The sequence below is a fragment of the Mesoplodon mirus genome (assembly GCF_964341445.2).
Source record: "Mesoplodon mirus genome assembly, chromosome: 13".
Classification (NCBI taxonomy): Eukaryota; Metazoa; Chordata; class Mammalia; order Artiodactyla; family Ziphiidae; genus Mesoplodon; species Mesoplodon mirus.
Genome location: NC_138989.1, coordinates 23,727,714 through 23,739,856, shown reverse-complemented (window position 1 = coordinate 23,739,856; position 12,143 = coordinate 23,727,714).

Sequence of the window (12,143 nt, the reverse complement as noted above, 5' to 3'; positions counted from 1 at the left end):
CCTGGGTTTGAATCCTAAATCTTCCCCTTGTTTTTATGAGACTTCAGGGAGCAACTTCACCTCTCTGAATCCAAGCTTCTTCATTCACTAAATGGATTTGGATGATCTGGACCTTGAGTCAGCATGAGAGGATAAAGCAAGCTAATGTACATAGCTTGCCCTGCACTCAGGGCAGTGCCTAGCACAGGGTTCCCCTATGTGACCACTCCTTTGTCCCCTCTGCAGAGCTTCCCTTTGCTGCCTGCCTGGCCAGGCTTCGGCCTCGGGGTGGAGATGCAGGGTGGATGTGGAGGAAGCCACAGTGAAAGCGATGGCCCAATGAAAACGGGCCTTCAATCAGCTTATCTGCTTCCCCCCCCCCCCTCACACCCAGGGGCCGGAGCTGTGGGTTCCCATGTAGCTAGCTGCAAGTCTGATTTGCAAGACAGATGCCATCTGACTGTCCTGCCATGCCCCTTCCCCATACAATGAAGCCATTTCCTACTTTCTGAGCTCACCAGCCCTCCCTCTCTGTCTGGGTTCCCCCCTCCCCTACTCTAATCCTACCTCCAGGGTAGCAGCTGGTCACATGCCTTGGCCATTCTTTCCTTCTACTGCGTGCCAGGCCCTAGGCGCTGTTCTGGGGATCCCGAAATGGGTCGGATGCCATCCTGCACTCCCAAAGGTAAGACACAGGCACCATCAACTAGAATACAAGGATGAGATAAATGTCCCAAAGAGAACTGGCAAGTACCTGGGATCTTAAGGGGGGAGAATTTGCTTTGGGTTGGAATAATCCTAGAAGGCTTCATGGAGGGGGTGACATTGGACTGGGCCCTAAAAATCTGGGATGGGAAGGAAATGGAAAGGAGACTCCTTCATTCCATGCTGGCACAATGGCACAAGCAAAGTTCTGGTGGTAGATAGGAAGCATGGCTACAACCAGAGAGGAGGGGAGAGAAGGACTGAGCCAGGAGGACCAGCAGGACGTTGACGTGGCCCTGCTTAGGAGCATCTGCCCTGCTAGATCATGAGGTCCTTGGGCACAGGACCCTGTTTACTCACCCCTGAACCCCCACAAGCCCCTCCCCCCGGCACAGCATCCTGCACTCAGGGGCTGCTCAATAAATGAATGCCGAATGAATGAATGAATGCAAGAAACACTCCCGTAGGCACAGAGCTAGGTCCTGGGGGAGCCCTGGGAAAGAGACTCAAACATAGATCATTTAGGGATCAAGCAGCTCACCTCACTTAACAGCCGTGGAAACAGGCCCAAAGAGGCCATGGCCTGCCCAAAGTTGTTAGTGGCGTGACAGATGTGGAGAATTTCACGGGGTGCCTAGCCCGTGGAAGGTGCTGAGTCGCACCCTCCTCTTACTGCCTGGAATTCATGCAGAGTGAGGCCTAGGAGACTGTGAGCATCACACCTCCCAGAGCAAAACCCCTGCCACCTCTGTACTCTGCACTCCAGGAGAGTGGAAAGCAGACCGCCCCTGGCTCTCTGGGTTAGAAGGCAGAGGCAGGCTACAGCACGCCCATTAAAGACACTTGGGAGGACTTCGCTCTGCACCTGGTGAGGCCTCCACCATGGAGGTCTGCAGCCAGGCACAGAGTGAGGGTCTTGGGTCCAGCCTGGTTTCTGAGAGGCCCCCGCTCCCACACCTGTGAAGCATTTTCAGGCAGTCCTAGCAGTCCTGCCCTGGTTACAGACCCATCGGCTTTGGCTCAGGGCAGGACACAACCGACTTCCTTGCTGCGTGCCTGGCTGAGATCTTTCTTTTAGACCCTTCCAGGGGCAAGATGTTCTTTTCAGTGAGGGACCTACTCAAAGGAAAATAGAACAACTGCTTAGGTTGGTTCAGCACTTTACAGTCTACAAGACACTTTCAGACCTAGCTTGTCATTTAAGCCCATGGTGACCCCCTAAGTTAGGTAGGTCAGGTGACTTCTTGAGAAATCTGAGGGAGAGAGGCAGTCATGTGAGAGTGCCTGCAGTTGTGACTTGAACCCAAGTCTCGGGCTTCTAGGCCAAATGCTCCCAGGTGCCCACAGGCTGAGGTTTGGACTAGCCTGGGAACTGCCTGGAGAGGCTTCCCAGGAAAGCACAAGGAAAACGTTCACCCAACAGGAAACAGTCTCCAGCCCCAAACAAGCCCCCTCTCCCAAGGAATCTGGATTTATCCACTATAAAGGCCTAAATGAAGTATACTTCCTCCAGTCTGCCCTTCCCAGGCCCTGGGGCTGCCTGCTTCTCCTTTGTCCACTGAAACTTACCTATCTCCAGCCCACTATGGAGTGGCTAATCTGATCAAATAAATCCTAGAATCAAAATCTGGATTATTTATTTATTTATTTATTATATATTTATTATCTATATTTAAACTCCTCCAGGCTGGTTACTAAGAGAACTCTCTCCTCCACACCCCCACCTTTTCTCTATCCCCCAATCATGGTCTGGCAATTCTCCCTCCCTGTTAGGTATGTTGCTCCCCTACTCAAGAATCTGCAATGGCTCCCTAGTTCCTTCAGGAGTCAGCCCAACCTCATTGACTTGCATTCAAGGCCTACCCCCAGCTCATCCCAGCATCCCTTGTGGCCTTGACTGCCACTTCTCCCCACTGCACACTTTAATTTCAGTCAGAGAACCTCCAAGCTGCTCCTTAGATGCACTTCTGCCCTCCTGCCTCTTCAGAGCTGCTTCCCTCTCCTGTTTCCTCCTGCCAGATCTTCCCTGGCCTTACCAAAGCCTGATCCAGGGATGTTTCCAGGAACTTCTCCCTGATCCACCCAACCCAGCATGATCTCTGCCAACCAGTAGCCCCTCTCTCCTGGCCTTGACACTGACTGCTTTGTGTTGTAGTGGTGACTGTCAGGCAACAACCTGGCCCAAGAGAAAGAGCCCAGCCTCGCAGATCAGGCAGGCCAGAGGCGAGATCCAGGCCCTGCCACCTGCCAGCTCTGTGATGGGTGTGCTGTTCTGAGTATACCCTGCCGGCCATGGCATGTGGACAGCTGAAAGAAGACTGCTGGAACCCAGAGATTTAGGAGGCATACTGGGTGACAGTTCTAGTCTTGGGAGGTAGTGCCCAGGGCTTGAGATTCCTCTGGGAGGCGGCTCTGAACACAGGCAGGAGCGCTGGACTGGGAGTCCAGAGCCTGGGCTTTAGACCACATTCTTTTTTTTTTTTTTTTAAACTATTTATTTATTTATTTATTTATTTTATTTATTTTGTCTGCACCGGGTCCTAGTTGTGGAACACAGGATCTTCGTTGTGGCATGCAGGATCCTTTGTTGCAGCATGCATGTGGGATGTAGTTCCCCGACCAGGGATCGAACCCGGGCCCCCTGCATTGGGACTGCAGAGTCTTACCCACCGGACCACCAGGGAAGTCCCTAGACCACATTCTTCAGTGAATGTGCTGCAGTGACTATTCAGCAGGGGGCCTCCTTGGGGCCATCTGCCCTTGACCTGGGCCTTGGATGACTCTTCTCTAAAACAAGGGCATTGACCAGGAGGTTGGAGGCCCCTGGGTGCCCTGCCTTCTGATTCTGTGGTGCCAACGGGGAAGGGGTGGTGCGGAGATTGGCACGGGGATTTGAGAGTCAGAACAATCCTTTAAACCCTTTAACAAATATTTGTGGAACACTCTACTTCCAGGAGGCTGAGGCAGCTGGAACTCTCTGGAAAGCCCTTGTACTTATGGGTGGCCATGCAGAAAGGCCCTGACTCTGAGCCTCCTCCCAGCCCTGCCCACGTGCTGCCTCAAGTCTTTTTCCAGCAAAGTGGGGAAGGAATAAAGAAATCTGCACCACCCAGGACTACACGGCCTGGACAGTGGAGGTGAGAGCAGCAGAATAAGGAAGCAGTGGTGAGGGACCCACTCCTGTGCCTGCCCCTCCCCCCCACCCAGGCAGCCCAGACTTCGGCTCCTGAGTGGAGCTTGAAGCTAGAGCACCTTTCATGCCTTTGCTCCACCAGCACTTATGCAGCGGGCATGGGGCTAGGCATGGGGACACCTCAGAGGATGAGGCTAGCAGGCCCTGCCCTCCAGGAGTTCCTGGTCCACAGTGGGACAGCCAAAGCCAAAGGCCATTCGGTACAGAGTGGCCAGTGCCGCCATATGGGGTGCAGAGGGGAGGGTCCCCGTCCAGTCAGGGGACGGGGTCATCCTTGGTTTCCCAGAGACCTGATAGCTGAGCAGGACTCGGCCAGATTGGAGGGAGCAGGAGGCCTGGGGACCATTCATTCATTTATTCAAACGTTCATTCATACGTTTGTTCATTCATTCGGCACTTATTTAACTGAGCACTGTGCTAATCATGGAGTCAAAAACTGTGCCCGGGGAACTTACAGTATTGGTGGGGGGCACGCCCAGACTGAGATCAGGCTGTGGAGAAGTGAGGGGGCAGTGGGGGCCAGATAAAGAGTCAGGGCGTCGGGGGATGTGGCTGTAGGAGGGCCGGGCGTCAGGAAGGACCTTTGAGTGGTGGGGAGGGCCTAGTCTGAGATCTTTGAGCAAGGGGGGTGGTCTTTCTTCTTCTCGGGACTGGGCATCCTTGATGTTGAACAAGAGTAGAATATCCACCAGGGTAAGTTCAGACTGTGGACGAGAGTGCCTTTGTAGGTTGAAGGGACACACGTGGATCTCTCTTTGGGAGAGGGTTATATCTAGGGGAGGAGGCAGGATAAGGAGCCCTCTTTGCAGGCCCCTCAGGTTCCAGCTGCAGCCCTGCCCAGTTGCCCAGAATACAGGATGGCAACCTATCTATAACCTTATGGTTTTTTCTCCCTCCTGCTTTCCCCACTGACCCTCCACCCCCACCCCCCAAACAAGGAGGCCAGGGGTGTTCAGGGACTTCCGTCTAGGAGGTGGCAGCCTGAGTTCCCGATGACTTCTGCTGCAGCTTCTTGATGCCCTGCTCTTGCCTCTCCCCCTGGACTGATATTGTGAAAGCAGAGGCAGCAGACCTGGACCAGGAGCCAGGAGACCTGCGGCCAAACCCCAGCTCCTCCGGTGGCAAAGTCACCTACCTGCCTTCTCTGGGTGCCTGTCACCTGGGGAGAAAAATAATCCTTGCCTCTCTCCCAGGGCTGCTGTGAGATTTCCAAGGGAAATAATGGCTGGAAAAGTGGTGGGTGCACAAATGGGAGGGGTTATCAGTACTATAATCTATTACGTGTTATTTCTGAAGGCCCAACAGCACATGAGAAACCACGCCCGCCTGGCTCCTCCTCAGGAGCCCACTTCCTCCTCACTTACGTAGTCTACCCTGGCTTTGCGAAGACACAAATCCTCTCCCTGCCCCACTTCCCACACCCGAACCCCCCTAATTAAGTCCCTTACCTTCCCGGGTATCACTGTCTAATCCCTAAGCCCTTTCTCACCAGTCTCCAGTTCTCTCCAGGAGTCAAATCCCTTTAGAGTGAGGTGGCCCACTTAGCTGTGAACCAAGAGGCTGGGGGCAGGGAGTAGGCATTTCAGGGCTCCTGGAGGGAAGGGGTGAGGAGGAGAAGGGAGGGGAGGGCCGGAGGGGTGCTGGAGACGCTGCCCTGGCTCTGCCACTAACTGGCACAAGCCTGGAGGCTTCCGCTGGGAAGAGTGGGTTGTCATCTCTACCCACACCCAAGACAGAATCCAGATTCTACAGCCAGACTTTTCATTCCCGGCCAGTGCCTTTGAGAAGCAGGGCAGTTCAGGGTGAGCCCACCTTCTCTGCAGCCAGACCACCTGCATTCAGGTCCAGGGTCCATCACTTACTGGGGTTACTTGACCTCTGTGCCTCAATTTCCCTTCCATCGGATGGCAATAACAATCTTACTACCTCATGTGGTGGTGATGGGATTCAATGAGCTAGTTCTTGCAATTCACTTGAACAGTACCTGGAACATAGTAAATGTATCAGCTGTTTTACTTGAACTTCCTGCTTCTTCCCCCAGATATTTTTGCCATTCAGGTCTTAACCCTCACTGCACTGCTCTTGGACAGTCCTTCTTTCCCTGCCACTGAAGTTGAAGCAGCCCCAGCCCTGGTCACTCTCTAATGCTATTTTTATCTCCTTCAGGTGGCACTTACCATGGTCTGAAATACATGGTTATGGTTGACCATCTATTCTCAAGGGCAGGAGCCATTGCTGGTCATAGTCATGGCTACATGTCCAGTGCCTAGAACCCCGCAGGTGGTCAACATCCATTTGTGGGCATGACCCAACACTCACTCTGTCCCCTTAGGACTGGACCCTGACCACCCTGACCCCCCTTCTACTCTGCAGCCCCTCCTCTTGCCACACCACATTTACATTCCTTATCTGCACCTTCCCTGTGTGATCTCAGGTGGGTCAACACCCCTCGCTGGGCGCCTGGGTGAGTAGAGGGAGGTGATGATGAAACCAGGCAACTAAGGGACAGTCTAAGATTTTTCTAAGATGATTTCTTATGTGTTCTGGGGCTTGTGCCTATAAGGTGAAGAGATCTCAGGGACCTTTGAGTTCTGAAAATACAGTCCTCCCACCAGCCTAGACCTCTGTTGCTGCAACTGGGCTTGAAGCCCCTGTCAACTGAAAAAAAAATGCACAACCTAAAAGTTATGTTTTATTCAGTGGCCAAATCTGAGGACTTAAACCCGGGACACATCATCTCAGATAATTCTGAGAAACTGTTCAGAAGAGGAAGGTGGGGAAGCAAGGGTACATAGGAGTTTTTGCAACAAAGACCAGGTAGTCAGAACATCAAAAGATTCCTGTTAAGATAAGAAAACCAGATATCTTAAGGTAAGGAATGTGGTGCTTTTCTGTGTATGGGAAGAGTCTGGGCTCACTGAAATCATTCCTTTGATATGCACCTCAGCGACATGGGGCCAGCATCCTTTGTTTTCTCATCCTGAGTTCCCTCAGGGCTCACTGGTGGGGTGGCTATAATGTGGTGGCTTGATGGCTGCGACATCCTTTGTTTACTGATATGGCAGGCAGCCTTTTTAGTTCACACCCCCATGGGTGGTACATTCCTGTGAGCAAGGCATTGCCTTCCTCAAGGCCCCTTTGTAAAAACAGCAGAGACCAACATTGGGCCCCAGTGTGGCCCCATTCCCTGGGGACTAGCCTGCCACCTGGTGGCAGCTCGATCACATTGGCACTCCTCCATCACAGGGGCCGAGGTTCGTGCTCACTGGAGCAGACTTGTATTCTGAACATGCATTTGCCTTCCCTGCCCTTCATCCTTCTGCCAGCACCACCATCCGTGGACTCATGGGATGCTTGACCATTTTATGCACAGCCTGGAATCACAATGAAGAATTCAATTCGTTTCACAGCAGAGGAAGAGCAGCCCTGGGCTCGTGCCAGCCTCACCACATATCACGTTCCTGGTACCAAGTCTAAACCATTTCCCTGCCCCTGCCCCATTAGTGCTTGGGGTAAGGCACCCCATGCCTCACACTTTCATTAACGGCTTCATTTCTTCCTCTGTCCCCTTGCAACTTTAAGGGGGATGAGGAAAGATGGGGGATGGAGGGCCTCCTCCACACAGTTCACAGCCCAGCGCAGAGCCAGGAAACCTTGTATTCCAAGACACAAGCCACTTGGGATCACAGCATGCCTGGTGAAAAGACCCACCCCCCAAATTTTTAGTCCAACTCCCAGTTGCGGACACAGGCCAAGAAAAGGGAAGCAGCTTACCTGGAGGCACAGGCTGAGAAACTGATGGCTCTATCCCTACCAGCTCCCTACCCTGCCCCAGAAGTGAAGCAAGCCAGGATTTGGGGGTTTGGCTCTTCTGGAGGGGCCTGCAGGGCTGAGCATCCTGTCCATCCATCCCTGAGAGTAGAGTGGCCTGAGGGTCAGCACCAGGCCCTGTGACCCACCTCCTCCCCTAGCTGGGATCCCTTCTGGGATCCCTTCCTCCCCTGTGGTCTCTTATCTTTATTATTTTATTTATTAATTTTTTATAAATTTATTTATTTTATTTATCTATTTTTGGCTGCATTGGGTCTTCGTTGCTGCATGCAGGCTTTCTCTAGTTGCAGTGAGCAGGGGCTACTCTTCGTCGTGGCGCACGGACTTCTCATTTCAGTGGCTTCTCTTGTTGAGGAGCACGGGCTGTAGACACACCGGCTTCAGTAGTTGTGGCTCGTGGGCTCTAGAGAGCAGGCTCAGTAGTTGTGGTGCACTGGCTTAGTTGGTCCACAGCATGTGGGATCTTCCCGGACCAGGACTCCAGCCCATGTCCCCTGCATTGGCAGGCGGATTCTTAACCACTGCGCCACCAGGGAAGCCCTGGTCTCTCTTGTCTTTAGACGCTCTGTTCCCAAGCAGGGCCTCTCTGGGCATTCACCTCCCTGTAGTCAATCTCTGGTCCTTTGCTGCCTCTGTTCCTGGGCTTACTCTCCCATCAGTAGCAAGGCTGATCTCTACTGCTCCTCTACCACCCCCAACCCCACCCCACCCAGCAGCAGAAGGGCCTGGGCTGGGCTGGCCTGGCTTGGGCTACACCCTCCCACATTGAGACTGTATCCTCAAGCCTTTGTCTCTTCCAGGATCACCAAGGTTACCCCGTGGGAGGACAGACCGCAGGGTAACACTGGTCACTCACCAAGTTTACAGCAGCCCTCAGGCTCGCGCTGACGGAAGGCTAGGATGTGGACATTTGTGGGGAAGAAGAGATGCGTTCTAGGTGGGGGATGGGTGTGAGGTGGGATCTGTATCTGGTAGGTGTGTGTGTGTTGGGGAGCAGCAAGGACCCCCTGCCTGAGGGGTGTAGGGAGAAAGTGGTGGGAACAGGGATAGGGAGGCAGTGGAGCCAATGGCCTGGCTAATTACAGGGTGTGTCCTTGCAACCTTGTCATTGGGGCTGACAGAGGGGTTGGGACATTCACAGAATCAGAGAAGCAAGACTCTCCGTGGCAATCTACAGGTTCAATGCAATCCCTATCAAACTACCACTGGCATTTTTCACAGAACTAGAACAAAAAATTTCACAATTTGTATGGAAACACAAAAGACCCCGAATAGCCAAAGCAATCTTGAGAACGAAAAATGGAGCTGGAGGAATCAGGCTCCCTGACTTCAGACTATACTACAAAGCTACAGTAATCAAGACAGTATGGTACTGGCACAAAAACAGAAAGATAGATCAATGGAACAGGATAGAAAGCCCAGAGTTAAACCCACGGACATATGGTCACCTTATCTTTGACAAAGGAGGCAGGAATGTACAGTGGAGAAAGGACAGTCTCTTCAATAAGTGGTGCTGGGAAAACTGGATAGGGACATGTAAAAGTATGAGATTAGATCATTCCCTAACACCATACACAAAAATAAGCTCAAAATGGATTAAAGACCTAAATGTAAGGCCAGACACTATCAAACTCTTAGAGGAAAACATAGGCAGAACACTCTATGACATAAATCACAGCAAGATCCTTTTTGACCCACCTCCTAGAGAAATGGAAATAAAGACAAAAATAAACACATGGGACCTAATGAAACTTAAAAGCTTTTGCACAGCAAAGGAAACCATAAACAAGACCAAAAGACAACCCTCAGAATGGGAGAAAATATTTGCAAATGAAGCAACTGACAAAGGATTAATCTCCAAAATTTATAAGCAGCTCATGCAGCTCAATAACAAAAAAACAAACAACCCAATCCAAAAATGGGCAGAAGACCTAAATAGACATTTCTCCACAGAAGATATACAGACTGCCAACAAACACATGAAAGGATGCTCAACATCTTTACTCATTAGAGAAATGCAAATCAAAACTACAATGAGATATCATCTAACACCAGTCAGAATGGCCATCATCAAAAAATCTAGAAACAATAAATGCTGGAGAGGGTGTGGAAAAAAGGGAACACTCTTGCACTGCTGGTGGGAATGTGAATTGGTACAGCCGCTATGGAGAACGGTATGGAGGTTCCTTAAAAAACTACAAATAGACCTACCATATGACCCAGCAATCCCACTACTGGGCATATACCCTGAGAAAACCATAATTCAAAAAGAGACATGTACCAAAGTGTTCATAGCAGCCCTATTTACAATAGCCCGGAGATGGAAACAACCTAAGTGTCCATCATCGGATGAATGGATAAAGAAGATGTGGCACATATATACAATGGAATATTACTCAGCCATAAAAAGAAATGAAATTGAGCTATTTGTAATGAGGTGGATAGACCTAGAGTCTGTCATACAGAGTGAAGTAAGTCAGAAAGAGAAAGACAAATACTGTATGCTAACACATATATATGGAATTTAAGAAAAAAAAAATGTCATGAAGAACATAGGGGTAAGACAGGAATAAAGACACAGACCTACTAGAGAATGGACTTGAGGATATGGGGAGGGGGAAGGGTAAGCTGTGACAAAGTGAAAGAGCGGCATGGACATATATACACTACCAAACGTGAGGTAGATAGCTAGTGGGAAGCAGCTGCATAGCACAGGGAGATCAGCTCGGTACTTTGTGACCGCCTGGAGGGGTGGGATAGGGAGGGTGGGAGGGAGACGCAAAAGGGAGGGGATATGGAAACATATGTATATGTATAACTGATTATATTTGTTATAAAGCAAAAAAATAAAATAAAAATAAAAAAAAAAAAAAAAAAAAAAAAAAAAAAAAAAAAGACTCTCCGTGGACACCAAGGGGCCTCCATCGTGCATTTTGCAACTTAGGACATGCAAAAGAATGTTAGTAACCTATACAAAGAAGAATGATATAACGAACAATCATGTGACTTAAAAAGCAGAACACCGAGACCACTGGGGAGGGTGTCCCTCCCCAATTACATCCCACACTGGTGAACTGAACTTTGTGTTTCTCGTTTGCCTGATATTTCTAGAGTTTTGTTACAAGTGAATGCATTCCTTAAAGATACAGACAGTCCTGCGGGGTTTTTGCCATTGAGGTGAGTTTCACACAACATAAAATGAATAATTTTAAAGTAAGAAAATCAGTGGTATTGAGTACGTTCACAACGTTGGGCAACCAGCACCTCTATCCAGTTCCAGAACATTTTCGTCACCCCAGAAGGAAACCCCGTACCTGTGAAGCAGTCATCTGTCATTTTCCCTTCTCCTCAGCCACCGATCTGCTTTCCATCTCTATGGATTTACCTATTCTGGACACATCATACAATAATACATGGCCTTTTGTGTATGGCTACTTTCACTTAGCATAATGTTTTCAAGATTCATCCATGTTGCCACGGATGTCGGCACCTCAGTCCTATTTATGACTAAATAATATTCCAGCATATGAACATATCAAAATTTGTTTACCCATTTATCCACTGATGGACATTTCTGTTGCAAAACTGTGGGTAATGAGTCAAATCCATTTCACCTGGCTTCACTAATCAAGGTCATTTTAAGATGCATGTTCTCCAAGCAGCAGTGGCCTAAACAATAAAATATTTGCCTGAGTTGTTTTCCAGAAACTTAGAGTCAGCTGTGCCTAGTTCGAGGTGAGCTGGTTAAGACTGGATAGGACCACTGACCCTCCAACTGGGCATGCTCGAGTGCCCACTTGGTGACCTTTTGATGTCAGAGGGCCAAAATTCCACCCTCAGATTGTGCTGTGAACGTGCAGAGACCTGTAGTTCAGTTACGCCTGTGCAGAATGAAGATTACCGCCCCTTTTTCCAATCGCCTTTCCCTTCGCTCCCCACACTCCCCATGTCTCAGACTGCCCTGCTTGCTTTATCTTCATCCCATAAATACCCCGGAGCCCCTTGCCTTCAGGGAGGCAGACTTGAGACTTGTTCTCCTATTTCCTCACTTGGCTGCCTTATGAATAAACCCTTTCTTTGCTGCAAACCTCAGCGTCCCAGCGTTTGGGCTTGTGCAACGGGCAAAACGAACCTGGTTCAGTAACAGTTGTTTCCATATTTTGGCTATTGTGAATAATGCTGCTATGAATGCTGGTGTACAAACCCTTGTTTGAGTCCCTGCCTTCAATTCTTTTGGATATACCTAGAAGTGGATCAGATGGTAATTCTTTTTGTTTTGGATGCGCTGCGCAGCACGCGGGAATCTTAGTTCCCCAGCCTGGGATGGAACCCATGCCGGGCGTCTCAACCACTGGACTGCCAGGGAAGTCCCTCCCAGATATTTTTATTCTTTTGAATACTATTGTAAATAGAATTGTTGTCTTAATTTCCTTTG